This window comes from Lissotriton helveticus, chromosome 8 (genome assembly GCF_964261635.1).
Source record: "Lissotriton helveticus chromosome 8, aLisHel1.1, whole genome shotgun sequence".
NCBI classification, from domain to species: Eukaryota; Metazoa; Chordata; class Amphibia; order Caudata; family Salamandridae; genus Lissotriton; species Lissotriton helveticus.
The window spans coordinates 818,360,830-818,377,971 of NC_136069.1; the positions used below are offsets into that span (position 1 = coordinate 818,360,830).

The 17,142-nt window shown below is 40.9% G+C and overlaps 4 non-coding genes across 4 annotated transcripts; all 4 read left to right on the forward strand.

Moving 5' to 3' along the window:
- The first annotated feature begins 200 nt into the window (after positions 1 to 200).
- TRNAP-UGG (transfer RNA proline (anticodon UGG)) lies at positions 201 to 272 on the forward strand. Its single transcript has one exon. It is a non-coding gene; the product is annotated as a tRNA-Pro (tRNA).
- Positions 273 to 560: 288 nt separating this feature from the next.
- Positions 561 to 633, forward strand: TRNAV-CAC (transfer RNA valine (anticodon CAC)). The gene has a single exon. It is a non-coding gene; the product is annotated as a tRNA-Val (tRNA).
- Positions 634 to 14,757: 14,124 nt separating this feature from the next.
- On the forward strand, positions 14,758 to 14,829 carry TRNAP-UGG (transfer RNA proline (anticodon UGG)). The gene has a single exon. It is a non-coding gene; the product is annotated as a tRNA-Pro (tRNA).
- Positions 14,830 to 15,093: 264 nt separating this feature from the next.
- On the forward strand, positions 15,094 to 15,166 carry TRNAV-CAC (transfer RNA valine (anticodon CAC)). Its single transcript has one exon. It is a non-coding gene; the product is annotated as a tRNA-Val (tRNA).
- Positions 15,167 to 17,142: the final 1,976 nt, after the last annotated feature.

A 17,142-nucleotide genomic window follows, 5' to 3' on the forward strand; every position in this document is an offset into this window, starting at 1 on the left:
TGACTTCCTGTAAGACGTGTCCAATGCTGAGACAAAATAAAAGGGGACACTTACAAATGATAGTGCTATCGTTTGAGAAAGTCTAAGTTGACACTGAATTTCATGTGTATTCACAGACCAAGCATGAAAAAGACCCCAGCATGATCTTCATTGCAGGCTTAGAGCTGGTATTACCTTTTCAGAGGAGAGGGCCTTTCGACGGCTCATTGGTCTAGGGGTATGATTCTCGCTTTGGGTGCGAGAGGTCCCGGGTTCAAATCCCGGACGAGCCCTTTCATTGGTGCTCTTTTGAAGTATGCATTTCAAAGCCAATATCAATTTTCTCTTTGCAGTAGTGGATGAATATTTGCTAGAGTCTCATGCTTTTAATCTTGCCCTGCCTGAGCAAATAGGAAACATTTCTCTTTAAGCATTTTGCAAAAATGCTGAACTTGCAAGGCATATACAAGCGTTCAGATAGGGCTGTCGGGCAGGTTGCATGAAAGAAATCTAAAACCAGATGCCCTTGGAATAGCCTGTTTTGAGCAGTTTCATCACAGAAGAATCAACTGTAGGTATCTGTTTCTGTAGTGTAGTGGTTGTCACGTTCGCCTCACACGCGAAAGGTCCCCGGTTCGAAACCGGGCAGAAACACTTGTTATAATGTCTTGGTTGCAATGTTGAGAGTTGCCGTTTTGCATGAAATTGTCCAGGCCCTGAAGATGGGTTCATGCAGTCTCGTTCCAAGAAAGTGAATTCTCTTAAAAACAATAACATTATTGGCATGTGGATGTATCTGTTGATTCACAGACCTCACTTTCAAAAGAGCCCTGCATTCGGTTCAATGCTCAACCAGAACAACCATTAACTTTGAGAATTTTTGGCACCAACAGGCCTCTTATTTTAGTGGAGTGTTTCTGGTTTTTAAGTGCTGAGGCCTGAGCTCAATTCCTAGATGATCCTTCTCAAGGTGATGATACAAATCGTCACCTTTATGTTTAATGTCAGAATTGTTTATTTCCTTTTGGTGGTGTATGAATGCTTTCGACAGTATGGGGATTTTTTCTAGCCTTGCATGAATAAAAGCATATCACTCCTCTTTATGTATTTTTCTAACACATTCATATTTGCATCTCCTCTCCTAGCATGCATTTTTGACTATATTACAGGCTGTATATAATAAGTATCAATTCAGGGGCGCTTCTTCTACTCAAATCACAACTGTTCTATCACAACATTGATAAGCAATCTGCATCTGCTGCTGTTGTGTATTGGTTATCATATTTACCTGACGTGTGAAAGTCCCATGTTTGACAGTGCACGTTAACAAAGAAACCAATGATTTTTATTAAAAGTTGTCTTGTGTTTTGGTTACCTTGCATCAGCCAAAACTTGCCAGAGATTACTTCATTTGCAGTCACTTGAAAAGTAGGGATTCTCAAATAAATGGCAAGAGGTTGAAATAAATCCAAAGAAATGCATGGCATATCTATGTGTAGGTGTATGCATGTATCCAAATATAAAGATAGATAGATAGATAGATTAATAGATAGCTAGATAGATAGCTAGATAGATAGATAGATAGATAAATAGATGGACGGACGGACGGACGGACGGACAGACAGACAGACAGACAGACAGACAGACAGACAGATAGATATAGGGAGAGAGAGAGCGTTATTATAAACAGAGACTTTATTTTCAATCAAGCGGTCTTTTCTTTCCTTTAGGAGCAGAATGTTCTGATCATCAGCGTGTAGTGTAGTTCCTATATTCCCAATAGGCTCTGCGCATTGGAATAATATCTTCAATAGTATAGACGTAGGACAGAGGTTAACTAGGTCTTCTACTGTCGATATTAGACTTAAGTTTTGTGTGCCAGCTAGCTCAGAGTTCACTAGAAACTTTCTCGAATAGGCGAGGAGGATTTTAACCTCCCTGGATAGACAAGAAGGGATTTAGTTTCTGACAACCATAGAACATGACAACTTTGCTCTCCCTGATCAAGAGTATATCTCTAGAGTCGTGTGAAAACAAAAGACAGCTATTTTACTCAGTCAATACGTGCGTACTTAGTTTCACCAGATTGCAGAGAAAAGGAGAGACGGGCGTTTTCAATAAAAGGTGTTATTTATTGATCAGTCTCTTTTCTCATACAAGAGAAATGAATTGCTACAATTGCAATACTTATAGTTAAGTAAAGTGCATACAGTAAAAGCAGGATTATGAAATAATACTGTAAACGCATTGATATGGTTTCTTAGCCATATGATATTTTAAAATGGATAAAAGATATACATACATATATACATTGACTAATCATACTCAACTGGTGCTTCTAACTACGCCTACCCCGGTGTACCTGACCTAAGCCTAATACATGGGAAGGAGTAAGTAAGTAGCAGTTTAAGTTAAGTTTGTTTTGCCAAGAATCTGACTCAAGAATTCTCTGTAACGGTTTAGTCAGTTCAGTACCTGGGATTGAGAACGCTGGAGGGCTGGTATCTCTCACTCAGGACTCGGTATCCCAGTCACCCGCGAAGGTGGGCTGGAAACGCTGGAGGCTGGATTTCTCGGCAAGAGAAAAGACAGCGTCTTCCTCAGCGCGTCAAAAGGGGAGGGGCAGCGTCCGTGGGCTCTTGCATCAGCTGGGCTCTCCGGCAAGTAGTCACTGCTCCAAATTCATCACCACCGTGTGTTTACTTAGGGCAGCGTTGGTATATTTATACCTGAAAGGTGCCGGGTTTGACGTAAGGATGGACATAAGACGTCAATAAAGATGCCATTAAGAACTGGTCGTTCTTACAGTTTTTTACAGGAGTTCTCGGACGAAATCAAAACAATAGCAGCGGGGATTTCCCAGGTTTGCTGGAGGCTTGGTTTGTTTAGAGAACTCGGTGTGCTTTCTAGGGGGCTGGAGGAATAGTGCTTGCTTAATGTGACAGCATGCGCTATGACTAATTTATGAAACGTGTTTCTGTGCCGTTGTATGGATATTAATGATTTATAACCGGACAAGGGTCAGAAATAGGAGTATCGATACAGGTACCTAGATAAACACACTACACCCACTCCACGAATTCATGTCCATAATTACTAATCTAAGCAATAGTAAACATATATAATAGTGCATGTGTATACCGATCCACCCCAAAATACATTATTTTGCATCTGAAATGGCATATGCGAGATACACGAAAATGAGTAAAGGTACTGTATGCTTTCAAGCAGTGTAATCATTCAAAGAGATGCACATTTATATCAGCATGAATGATTTGCAAAAATTACACATGAAATGGCTCTTAATACAGAAAAAAAGTGCGAGACCACTCCATCACATATAAATACAGTTTTACTTGTAAATATGCTAGAGGCTGAGGTAATGTATTGTCTCTAGAGTTCCTAAAAATAGAAGCTCTGTTCTCTAAGAATAGTTCTACTTTAAGCAGAAGATAAGTGCCAAAAAAGGTAAATATTTTGGACTTTGGGAAAAAAGTTTTCGTTTTCAGGGGAAGAAGAAAAAAATAGTTTCAAATAGTCTTAGTAGCTTTGTTTATCAAAGCTGAAGGCCAAATGCAGAGTTCAGGGAACGCTGTGTGCTCGTTTGCTTAAAGTTATTCTTTCTGTTCGGGTGAAAACATCATGTCAGACAGACTTTCAAAAAAACAGTCTACTGCCTCAGGTGAAAGTTCGACCAAGTTGGAGAATGTCGCTACCATGCAGTCGTGCGCATGTTCGCTTTCAATGATGTTTCGATCAGCATTGCTTACAGTAGGTCGTACCTGGTTGATGCTGCTCTCATCTTGTACTTCACTACCCTTCAATCGTAGTGGTGAAGTTTCCACGAATGCCGTCATCAGGATAGGTAACCGCTGGGGACAACACGATGCATGAGCCTTTACTGGACCCAACAAAGTATCTGTATCCAATGGTACTTCTGATTGTAGTGTAAGACAGGTGTCCAACACGCATTCTTCGCCGTATAGCATACATCTTAACACAGGTAAGACACAATTCTGCCATATGGGTCTGAATGAAAGAAACCAGGTCATATTCAGATCCCTTAGCCGGGCTAATCCAAGGACTTTAGTTATGCGGTCCCGATAGCGTATAGCTAGGATCGTTTATTCCATTGTTGCTGGAGTTTTGTCTGTGACATGGCTTGCCATAACGAAGCAGGAGTAGCAAAAATAAGATGCCTGCTACGAGTCCCAACAGGAGTGGAAGTCCGCCAAAGAGTGAATGGACAAAATTAGGAAAAATGCCCAGGACTGCTTTGAAGGGTGTTAACAGTCCCGAAAAAACTGTCTTAAATACACTCGCGATACCATTCGTATCAGAAATGTTTAAGATTTCGTTTAGCATTTCTGCGAAGTGTAGGGGGCAATTTGTTGATAATAATGCATGTATCTCTGTCGTTGTCCTTGCAACTTGGAGATCATACGTTTCTTTTGATGACGTCAAGTGAACTGGCGTCTGTAGAAGCACAGTCTTCATTCTGCTTAAAGTATCAATTCGAATAGAAGAGATATTCAAACTGGGCCAAATTTTTCCCTCCCTGTCTGGAGTGTCGTTTGGAAACAATACTCGCTCACAGCAAGTGACCATGGAACTTACACTAACTAGATAAGCTTTTCCTGGCACTAGGCCACAACATCTGTGATCCACAATTAGAATGTAGCTCCCGTTAGAAAGCCGTCTAAAGAATGGCTCTATTCGAGTTGCAGGTGTGCCAAGCTGGTGACATGAAAGGTTATTAGAAGTCCCCTCACAGGCCCCATGCAAATTTTTGCCCTGACACAGAAGTATACCACTTAGTGATTTTTCACAATTATTACCACTAAGAAATACACTCTGTCCTTTTTCACTATAACATATGCGTGTTTAAGGTAATTTCCATGTTGACTTAATGTATCCTTTACCCAACCTTTCATACTGGCCTGCCTGTATATACTTTTGGCAGTATCGAAATTGGAAAGTCGTTATCGGAATAGTTATTATCCCATGTATTATCCATTCAATGACAGGTCGTTCTGACATTGTCAATGGTAATCTCTCGAGTTTTTCAATGCTCAGAATTGTATATTCTGCTCCCTTTTGTGCCAGGCTGATTTGTGTATCAGTAAGGTTATAGATAGAGAATAATGACGTTGTGTTGATTAAACGCCAAGGCACGTAGCCTGAACGCAGATTTTGTAACGTCCAGCCAAGCTGTACAATAGAATGCAATTGAGACTGACCGTGTTGCAACATCAGTAAGTCCTGCTCTATTATATCGATTGCAGATGATACAATACTGTCCAGTGAATATATTCTGGAAGACAGAGTCATTAACCCATTGTCCACAACAGAAAGTGATTTTTCCAAATTAATACAGTCAATTTCCCGTATTTTCTCTGCTGTCTTAATTTGAGTTACTTTCCAAGCTTCGTTGTAAGCTGCATATATAGAGGCCGCTATGAAACGTTTTTGACGCTGTTTGCGTGGTCCCATAATGAAATCACGCAAGTCAGTACCTTCTTTAAGTAAAGTCAAGTGTTGCTTAATTTCTGCCAGTGTGGATGTTCGTAGCCATTCAAGGCAGAGTTTACCCACACTGTATGTTGTTACAATCCCTGGATGTTGTCGCTGGGAGTATCTAGGGTCTGGCCTGGACATTTTTAACCCCTGTATTTTGTTCAGGAATCTATCTTGACAGTTATTTGTGTCTGTGGGCCAGATCAACCATTTTTTCCAATCAGGATGTGTTCTGTTTTGGTTAACAATATGGGATACGTCTATCTCAACATCTGTAGTGCTATTACTGTCAGGTGTTGGCTTTGGAGTAGACGGTTTGTTCAAGTCTTTTATTTTGGCTAGGCCAAGACAGGTTGTCTGTTGAATTGTGTCATTCAAAAATATAATTTGTTCTGGGATCATGCAGGCTCTAAATAATGATTCTATACCTTGGACCTGCCAATCTTTAGTACCCCAGATGGTTTTTGTTTCAATATTATTGTTCCAGAAATCAAAACCGAATGTATTCATTTTATCAAAAAATATTTCTGAATAGATTAATTTTGTGTTTGTCAGCATGGTTTTCATTCCTGTCTTATTTAACAGTTTGAAATAAAACGTTTCTGCATTACTTGTGTTAAACCCTGAGAAGTAAGAAAATATTTCATAAAATGTATTTGAACTGCCTTTTGGTGGAGTTGCACAATGTTCCCATTGATTATAATTAAAAACATTTCTAGGTTGAGCAGATTTATGCAAATAATGATTACCATAGTGGTTGTAACAGTACATCTGGTCATAATTACATGAACCCTGTAAATAATCATGTTCAGTAAATTTAGCTGACATAACTAGGTCTGACATCATATCATTAATACTTTCAAAGTCCCAATCATCAGAAAATGTGCTCGGTTTTACAAAGTCACTTAATGAAACCTTGAATTGATGAGGATACTTCAGGAGCTCGACCGAGCCATTGATTTCGTAATCAGTTTTGTCCCATGCTACCCCACCGGGTAATGGATTGGCTGTGAAGTTCACTGAAGAAAGTTCTCTTTTCTCGATGTGTGAAGACTTGTGTGGTTTTAGGACCAAGTTGATATTCTGACTTGCTGTGTCCATTGTAACATATTTTCCCTCAATGAAATGTCCCAACCATAGAACCATGATGAGCCAAAGCAGGAGGAAAAGTACACCCAGTACCACCCAAAATTCAATCCATGGAGAAATCAGATAGGTTGCTTTTAGTTGATGAAAAAGTTATTTTGCTTTGTTTTTAAAAGTCTTTGGAGTTGTTGGCTGTTCCTCAGGTTCGCTTGGATCCTCAGAAAAATCATCGAAGTTGATGAAGTAGCCTGATGCAGTTCTGTCAATGGTTTCAATTGCTTCTGCTTTCGGAATTTTCTTTGTTTCATGAGCATAGTCTGTGGCTACATCATTGTAGACTGGTGTTTCTTGATGTAAGATTTGGATTTGGGTTTCAAGAGGTTTAAGTTCCATGGCTTTATTGCATAGTCCTTGTTGATTTACTGTAGGTTTATCAAATGTGATTAGTCTTTCAGTTTGAACCTCTTGATTTGTAGCAAACTTTGGTGTTCTGCTACTTCTTGGGAGTCCACTTGGCCTACTACTTGTTATTGGCCACATGATTGTGGTTTAACCAGGTCGATGGATACAACTCGGTTCTCCTTTTTACCAGCAAGGGGCGGTAGTACTACTGATCTTGTTCCGTTGACAGCTAAGACAGGTACTGATTTTCTGTAAGAAGGCCCAAATTCCTTCTTTACCGCTATTTTCTCTCTGACTAGATCCCCAATCTTTGGAATCCAGACAGGCATTGCTGGGACAGGTGGTTTCTCTTCAGTGGCCGTTGGCTGTTGTTTCAACTTTATGTTGCTCAGGTTTTTTCTTGTTTCATTTAAGTCCTGTAAAATAGCCAAACGATCTTTGATATCAAAGCATTTTTCTTTCACCACTGAAGTTTGACTATCGAGGTCCTGGATTAGCATTCTAGTCCCGAACAATAGTTCGTACGGACTGAAACCTTTTAGAGAATTTCTTGGCAGATTGTTAAGACTACGTTGGACATTTATTAAATGTTTGACCCACCCAGCACCCGAACCTAATACCTTTGCCATTATAGATTGCTTTATGTCTCGTTTTTTTCTTTCCACAAGCCCGTTTCCCTCAGGATGGAAGGGACAAGAATACCGCAATGCAATGCCCATGCTGGTCATGGCCTCCATATAAGCTCGAGAGCTAAAACTAGGACCCTGGTCAGAATGTAGCATGCCAATCGCGTATGTGCCGATAAAGACTCACAAATCTTTTATAACCGTTCTGGCGTCAGCCAAGCGCTGGGGCCACATCCAAATGAATCTCGTACAGGAATCCACTGCGACCATGATATATAGTTGCCATCCCTTTGTAAGGGACCGCAGTGGTCCAGGTAAACACAAGCTAATGGTTTGTCTGAGATTAGAAGGGGCGTCTGTGCTGGTCGTTTCACTGTTGATACCTTCATTCTTTGGCAGATTTCACATTCTAGAACATAGTTCCTAGTTTGTCTTCTCATGTGTGGCCACCAGTATCTCTGTTTTAATAATGATACTGTGGCGGAAACACCAGCATGTGCAGAAGCAAGCCCTTCGTGTGCCGCTATAATTAGTCCTAACCTATGTTCCATGTTTGGAATTGCCCTATCCCCCACTCCAGGGATTCGAGCAAATGGAACGTTATTCGCATCAGTTTGCAAATCGAATAGAGCCGTACTTTACTGGAAAGCCTTTCGGGAGTGTTTTTATCTCATTTTTTACTGTAGCGCTGACAGCTTGCAATATATCGCTGTCTATTTTTGTTTTTGGCCGGGTGATGGCAGCTACGGAAGCCGTTTGCACAGCTGCATTCACGGCCTCATCAGCCAATGAATTCCCTGCAACGTGAACGCCATCACGTTGACGACTCAGTGTATGTATCACGTGAGTCTTTTGTAGTTCCTTTTGTAAAAGAACTACTTGTTCCCAAAGCGTTTTATGCTTGATTGTGCCACCTTTAGCATCTTTGAAACCGTTTTGAACCCAGTTTTGCAAGTATTCATTATAAGACTGAACGCAGTAATATGAATCGCACACTATGAGTGTGGGGAATTCGCGATCGGTATTTTCAAGCGCCATCTTAAATGCTAGTAGTTCAGCTCGCTGAGCTGTACAATCTCTTAGAGATTGTGTTTTAGTGATTAGTGGTCTAAATTTTCCTTCGTGCCAACGACCTTTGACATTCGCACACGCAGCACTGTAAGCTTGTTTACCCCCAACTGCGGGCTGTGCTGATCCGTCTGTATATATTATACAGCCGTAGTGTTCACGAGGCAGGATTTCGGTCGGCAGAGGACAGTCAAATTCATATTGGAGAAATTCCTGTGTTTTTAAATTAGGATCAAATTCGTATACTACGTCTGTGGCAGCAAGAGAGTTAACCCATTGTATCCCTCTCGGATGTAGGGCTTTAGCATTTGGAATGCTTGCCTTTGTTACCGCTTCTAGAGCTGGTACTGGTGTAACGATGATTATTCGTTTACCTTGTGCTAGGGCTCTCTCTTTCGCTACCGCAGTCTGCAGCGCAGTTAGAATTTTTTCCGTTGGGCTAAATTTCATTTCAGCTTTTGTGTACAAATGTGATTTGTATGCTATTGGTACCGTTTCTCCCTCATTAGAGGTTAGGTATGTGAATCCGCATCTTCCTGGGATGACTCGAATCACAAGGTTGCGTGTGTTATCGCGTGTTTGCAATTTTGTTTTAGCTAACATGTCTGTTTGCAATGATCTCAAAATTTCTGTGTGTTTTTGAGTCCAATTGATTGTTTTAAAATCTGGTTTTATTAGTTCATAGAGAGGTTTAACCCTCTCTGCATAATTTAGAATGTAAGTTCTTCCGAAATTCAGGAAACCTAGAATTGATTCTAAGTTTTTCAGCGTTCTTGGTGCTTGGATTACAGCACATTTCTCTAAGAAATTGTCTGCCAGGCTTTTGCCTTCACTTGATAATTCATATCCTAAAAACAGGACACTTAGATGGGCAATTCTTGACTTTTTGAAGTTGAATTTGTAAACCTCTGCTGTGAACCCAAGTATTATGGTGTTCACTCTTTTCAAGTGAGTATCCAATTCATCATCTGTTAGATAGATGTCATCGACATAAGATAATGCCTCATCATCAAATATTTGTAGTAACTCTGTTGCTCTCGCTGAGAATAATCCTGGGCTGTTCTTGAACCCCTGTGGCAAACGAAATTTTTCTGCGAGCCATTAATTGAGAAAGCGGTCAAATATCTGCTTTCAGGTGCTATATTTTGACAAAAGAATCCATTAGAGATGTCTAATGTTGTTTTGTATTTTTTGCGCACTATGCTATTCATTAGTGCTGCACTGTGTGAGTTTTGTACTGCAAAAGTTTTGCAGCATGAGTTTAGGTGTCTGTAGTCCAAAACTAGACGATATGAATCATCTGGCTTGGAGACAGGAAACAAAAGATTGTTCATTTGTGAGGTGCAAGTTTCAATCACCCCCTGGTATTCAAGTTGATCTAAGATCTCCCTGACCTGTTTTTTAGCTTCTTGCTTAATTGGGTACTGCCTCTGTGCAGTTGGTTGTGATTTTAACTGGATTTTGTGAGGAGGCGAGTCCTCATCCCATCCTACATGGTTTTTATATAATGCAGGAGCTTGGGCTACTGCCCACTTTCTTGCAAGTGTATATTTTTTATGTATTGGAATGTGATTTGAGAAGGCAGGCATAATCATTTCTTCGCCATGAGAGCACTCCCTGACAAACTCTGGTGGCCAATCTTTTTCAGCTAAAAGGATGTCATAGCCTTTGGCGAGGTTATCCCAAAATAGACCCCTTATTTTCCTAGTCTTATCTCCCTCTATACGTAATGTTACTTCGTATATTTTATGAGGTTTGCTAACCCTGGTATCTGCAGTTTCCACCTGAATGTATTCATTTGTGTCCACTGTCTCCAGATGATTCATCAGGATCTTGCGAGCTATGCTCACTTCTGCTGCGCTGTCTAGCATGGTCTGTGCCCACTCTCCGTTTTTCAGCTGTGTCCTCAGGATCCTCGGCATGTTTGATTACTTTAATACTGGCTACCTTCTTTTTTGGAAATTGTAATTTTTTACTTTGATGAGCAGGTTCCTTGTCTTTGGACTTGACGTGCTCTTTCCTGTGTTCTGACCGTCCTCTTCTTTCCGATTTCTGCGAGGAAGTCTGAAAAGATCCAGAGGGACGTGTATCAATATCTTGATATCTATCAGGTTTCTTCAAATTATGCCTATTTCTAAGGTTGTATCTTTTCTCAGAGGGCTCCCTCTGGGGAGACTTGTGTCCTTGGTCTGGAGACCTCTCTTTCCGCCGAGGAGACCTTCCTCTGGTCTGGAATCTTTTTTCTTTGGGAGTGGATTGTTTATTTCCATCCCAGCTCTTTTTTTGAGTGTTCAGATTATTTTTAATAAATACCTTTTCAGGATTTTCAGTTAGTTGTGGTTTCACTGGTTTTCCACCCAAACTATCTCTTCCTAGTTCTTCATAGGATTTTTCTATGATTCTGGCAAGTTCAAATGGCTGTTCTGCTATATCTGTTTCTTTCAACTTCTGGCGGATCGCTACAGATGCCGCTTCCCCTTTTATGTTGGCTAGTAATATAGCCGAGACCTGCTTGAAGTCTTTCAGTAATTTCATACCCAGAGTTAAAGCAGGTTCTGGACCGTATTCATTTTGAATCTGTCTTAGCACATCTGGTATTACCGCCATGGACGGAACACCATGTGTTTTTGTGTAAATGGAAGCAAAGACTGTGCCCCAAGTGTCACAGTCCTCCACATGTGGTGCGATCCCCATTGGAAGACAGATAGTCAGAATTCTGTGTTTCTCAACAGGGGTAGTATCCGGAAATACCGCCTCTATTTGAGTGATTTTTTGTGCTAACCAGAATGGAATTTGTTCCCGTTTAATGGGTACTTTACCTAGACATGACTGTATGTTCTGTGGTGTGATTTTATTTGTGTTCCCCTGATGAGGGGTCAGCTGTGGAATTTTAATAGCTAGTTGGACTGTTGAAGTCCGCATTACATATTGGACTAATTGTCTATGTATTTTAATCAGTTGTTTTAGCTGTGCTAAAAGTTCTGGTATTGACATTTTTTCAATGTCTGGATGTGGTGTGTAACCGGCTAGAACCGGCCACGTTGCTCCTGGTCTACCTAGTGGACCGAGCCTGGTGATGTGATCATTATGTTTTAGGGCGCCTTTAAACCAGAGCAGGTTCTCTTGGTATTTTAATGTTATTTCCACCTCCTCGAAAGGAGTGTACTCATCCGGTGGTTCCTCTATTTTGTAATAGTGGAATTCATGTGTGACAGCGTTTGCTGCTGGAAAGTTTATCCATGAATAGAATACCTCTGTCTGACGATATTCATGTGCCTCAATTACGAATATGACTGTACCACCTCTCGATGTTAGTCCATTTTCTATTTGCTTAAGAGTTATAGTTTTTCTTATGCTGACCGGGATGAGTATTGCACCCGGGTCTTGCTGTAGGAGACTTGTGTCATCCGCTAGGAGTTGAGCTGCTATTCTAGCTGCCTCCCTTTCTTCTTCATTGTCTGTCATTTTACTGACAAGAAGGTTTTTTTTTGTTGCAGATCAGGTTTCCAAGGAAACAAAGATTAGGTGCACAATATTTTGGAACACTGTATCCTTCAACGTTGAATAAACCAAAAACTATACATAGAAATCTCTTTCCACTAAGTTCCGGCGGATTTTAACCTTTGACCCACTCCAGACGTCTTTGGAGTATTTACGGGAGAAAGGGGCTGTGTGAAAAAGCACGACTGAGTTACTCTAATGCCTTGCGTTAGATTTATCGCCTTACCAAACCGTTGGGCGCCATGTAGTGTAGTTCCTATATTCCCAATAGGCTCTGCACATTGGAATAATATCTTCAATAGTATAGACGTAGGACAGAGGTTAACTAGGTCTTCTACTGTCGATATTAGACTTAAGTTTTGTGTGCCAGCTAGCTCAGAGTTCACTAGAAACTTTCTCGAATAGGCGAGGAGGATTTTAACTTCCCTGGATAGACAAGAAGGGATTTAGTTTCTGACAACCATAGAACATGACAACTTTGCTCTCCCTGATCAAGAGTATATCTCTAGAGTCGTGTGAAAACAAAAGACAGCTATTTTACTCAGTCAATACGTGCGTACTTAGTTTCACCAGATTGCAGAGAAAAGGAGAGACGGGCGTTTTCAATAAAAGGTGTTATTTATTGATCAGTCTCTTTTCTCATACAAGAGAAATGAATTGCTACAATTGCAATACTTATAGTTAAGTAAAGTGCATACAGTAAAAGCAGGATTATGAAATAATACTGTAAAAGCATTGATATGGTTTCTTAGCCATATGATACTTTAAAATGGATAAAAGATATACATACATATATACATTGACTAATCGTACTCAACTGGTGCTTCTAACTACGCCTAACCCGGTGTACCTGACCTAAGCCTAATACATGGGAAGGAGTAAGTAAGTAGCAGTTTAAGTTAAGTTTGTTTTGCCAAGAATCTGACTCAAGAATTCTCTGTAAGGGTTTAGTCAGTTCAGTACATGGGATTGAGAAGGCTGGAGGGCTGGTATCTCTCTCTCAGGACTCGGTATCCCAGTCACCCGCGAAGGTGGGCTGGAAACGCTGGAGGCTGGATTTCTCAGCAAGAGAAAAGACAGCGTCTTCCTCAGCGTGTCAAAAAGGGAGGGGCAGCGTCCGTGGGCTCTCACATCAGCTGGGCTCTCCGGCAAGTAGTCACTGCTCCAGATTCATCACCACCGTGTGTTTACTTAGGGCAGCGTTGGTATATTTATACCTGAAAGGTGCCGGGTTTGACGTAAGGATGGACATAAGACGTCACTAAAGATGTCATTAAGAACTGGTCGTTCTTACAGTTTTTTACAGGAGTTCTCGGACGAAATCAAAACAATAGCAGTGGGGATTTCCCAGGTTTGCTGGAGGCTTGGTTTGTTTAGAGAACTCGGTGTGCTTTCTAGGGGGCTGGAGGAATAGTGCTTGCTTAATGTGACAGCATGCGCTATGACTAATTTATGAAACGTGTTTCTGTGCCGTTGTATGGATATTAATGATTTATAACCGGACAAGGGTCAGAAATAGGAGTATCGATACAGGTACCTAGATAAACACACTACAAGCGCACCAGAATGTAGTGCTTGGTTGGCAAGCATCACATATTGTGATGTGTTAGCTAAGAGTTCCATGTCCTTCAGACTCATATATTCCTCTGTAGTTGTACCTTGGTGATTCAACAAAACATGGCATCATAATCAGTATTCTACTGCCACAGACTGGACAGAGAAACCATTTAGAATTTCCCTGAAAAAGAAAAAAAGCATACTTAGGCAGAGCTTTGTGGACAGGAAGGACATTAGAGCAAGTGAGGAATAAGCACTGCTTTTGTTAATTTACATAGGCAGAACAGAGACTGCTGGGAAAAGCCTGAAATTAAAGGCACAGAAAATGCCTGCTTCTGGAGAGAACACTAAGAAGGGTTGAAAGTTTTTCCTCTGACCCTGGCCACTCTTACAAGGAATCCTATGATAGTCAGCAGGACCCACCCTAAAAAGGAAGGGGCAGCCATTTGGACCCTTTCCACCTTTTCTATATCTCGCCTGATCGAGCATGATTGAGCGCTGATTGAGCGGATAAGCACATGTACTTCTCATTTTGGGACGGTATTGCTTAGCTTGCTACCAGCAGCTCAGTTATGTTATGATGTTAGAGGCTATGCAAGGAATGCTTTAGTCCTGCATTAGGCAGTTTTATTGGTTTTTGCATTCAAGAGATAGATAATTAGCCTGAATCTGTGGCCCAGCTATTCACTTGGCATTGTGATTTGCACAAAGGGAATAAGTATTTGAGAGAAAAGGCAAAATGTGTTTCTTATGTTGTTATGAACAACTTTTTATTCTTTCTCTTTAGGCTCTAGCCAATGCAGAAATATATAAATAACTGCTGACTTCCTTTAAGACGTGTCCAATGCTGAGACAAAATAAAAGGGGACACTTACAAATGATAGTGCTATCGTTTGAGAAAGTCTAAGTTGACACTGAATTTCATGTGTATTCACAGACCAAGCATGAAAAAGACCCCAGCATGATGTTCATTGCGGGCTTAGAGCTGGTATTACCTTTTCAGAGGTGAGGGCTTTTCGATGGCTCGTTGGTCTAGGGGTATGATTCTCGCTTTGGGTGCGAGAGGTCCCGAGTTCAAATCCCGGACGAGCCCTTTCATTGGTGCTCTTTTGAAGTATGCATTTCAAAGCCAATATCAATTTTCTCTTTGCAGTAGTGGATGAATATTTGCTAGAGTCTCATGCTTTTAAACTTGCCCTGCCTGAGCAAATAGGAAACATTTCTCAACTTGCAAGGCATATACAAGCGTTCAGATAGGGCTGTCGGGCAGGTTGCATGAAAGAAATCTAAAACCAGATGCCTTTGGAATAGCCTGTTTTGAGCAGTTTCATCACAGAAGAATCAACTGTAGGTATCTGTTTCTGTAGTGTAGTGGTTATCACGTTCGCCTCACACGCGAAAGGTCCCCGGTTCGAAACCTGGCAGAAACACTTGTTATATTGTCTTGGCTGCAATGTTGAGAGTTGCCGTTTTGCATGAAATTGTCCAGGCCCTGAAGATGGGTTCATGCAGTCTCATTCCAAGAAAGTAAATTCTCTTAAAAACAATAACACAATTGGCATGTGGATGTATCTGTTGATTCACAGACCTCACTTTTAAAGGAGCCCTACATTTGGTTCAATGCTCAACCAGAACAAGCATTAACTTTGAGAATTGTTGGCACCAACAGGCCTCTTATTTTAGTGGAGTGTTTCTGGTTTTTAAGTTCTGAGGCCTGGGCTCAATTCCTGGATGATCCTTTTCAAGGTGATGATACAAATGCATCGTCACCTTTGCGTTTAATGTCAGAATTGTTTATTTCCATTTGGTGGTGTATGAATGCTTTCGGCAGTATGGGGATTTTTTCTAGCCTTGCATGAATAAAAGCATATCTCTCCTCTTTATGTATTTTTCTAATACATTTATATTTGCATCTCCTCTCCTAGCATGCATTTTTGACTATCTTACAGGCTGTATATAATAAGTATCAATTTAGGGGCGCTTCTTCTACTCAAATCACAACTGTTCTATCACGACATTGATAAGCAATCTGCATCTGCTTCTGTTGTGTATTGGTTATCATATTTACCTGACGTGTGAAAGTCCCATGTTTGACAGTGAACGTTAACAAAGAAACCAATGATTTTTATTAAAAGTTGTCTTGTGTTTTGGTTACCTTGCATCAGCCAAAACGTGCCAGAGATGACTTCATTTGCAGTCACTTCAAAAGTAGGGATTCTCAAATAAAGGCAAGAGGTTGAAATAAATCCAAAGAAATGCATGGCATATCTATGTGTAGGTGTATGCATGTATCCAAATATAAAGATAGATAGATTGATAGATAGATAGACAGATAGATAGATAGATAGATAGATAGATAGATAGATAGATAGATAGATAGATAGATAGATAGATAGATAGATAGATAGATAGATAGATAGATAGATAGATGGATGGATGGATGGATGGATGGATGGATGGACGGACGGACGGACGGACGGACGGACGGACGGACGGACGGACGGACGGACGGACGGACGGACGGACGGACGGACAGACAGACAGGCAGACAGACAGACAGACAGATAGATAGATCGATAGATCGATAGATAGATATAGGTAGAGAGAGAGCGTTAATATAAACAGAGACTTTATTTTCAATCAAGCGGTCTTTTCGTTCCTTTAGGAGCAGAATGTTCTGATCATCAGCGCACCAGAATGTAGTGCTTGGTTGGCAAGCATCACATATTGTGATGTGTTAGCTAAGAGTTCCATGTCCTTCAGACTCATATATTCCTCTGTAGTTGGTGATTCAACAAAACATGGCATCATAATCAGCATTCTACTGCCACAGACTGGACAGAGAAACCATTTAGAATTTCCCTGAAAAAGAAAAAAAGCATACTTAGGCAGAGCTTTGTGGACAGGAAGGACATTAGAGCAAGTGAGGAATAAGCACTGCTTTTGTTAATTTACATAGGCAGAACAGAGACTGCTGGGAAAAGCCTGAAATTAAAGGCACAGAAAATGCCTGCTTCTGGAGAGAACACTAAGAAGGGTTGAAAGTTTTTCCTCTGACCCTGGCCACTCTTACAAGGAATCCTATGATAGTCAGCAGGACCCACCCTAAAAAGGAAGGGACAGCCATTTGGACCCTTTCCACCTTTTCTATATCTTGCCTGATCGAGCATGATTGAGCGCTGATTGAGCGGATAAGCACATGTACTTCTCATTTTGGGAAGGTATTGCTTAGCTTGCTACCAGCAGCTCAGTTATGTTATGATTGTAGGAGAGTAGGGTCTGTTATCCTATGGTAACCCGAAATTATTGCTTTTTGCTTCACAGGTTTATGACTTAATGTGGCTGGGGGCCTGCTAATCAGACCAACAGCCTACTGTTCGCTCTCTAAATTGATGCCAATGCACTG